Source organism: Apaloderma vittatum, unplaced genomic scaffold, assembly GCF_000703405.1.
Source record: "Apaloderma vittatum isolate BGI_N311 unplaced genomic scaffold, ASM70340v1 scaffold2548, whole genome shotgun sequence".
NCBI lineage: Eukaryota > Metazoa > Chordata > Aves > Trogoniformes > Trogonidae > Apaloderma > Apaloderma vittatum.
In genome coordinates, this window is record NW_009730026.1 from 54,608 (window position 1) to 54,868 (window position 261).

Sequence of the window (261 nt, forward strand, 5' to 3'; positions counted from 1 at the left end):
CCCCCCTGCCACACCGCTGCCACCCCTCTGGCTCGCAATCGCTGGAGGAGCAGGAGGCTGGCCGGGGGCTAGGCCCCCCTCCAAGGAGGGGAGCAGGAAAGAGGGTAGCAGCCCCACACGGGCACGCCAAGCGAGCTCTTCTTGTTCCTCTTCAGCGCTGCAACGGGATCCTCATTATCGAGGGTAACAGGACCGGGGAGGGCGCAGGGGAAGTGGGGAACAAGGAAAGAGGTGAAGCTGTGAAAGGGGAGCCGCTCCAGG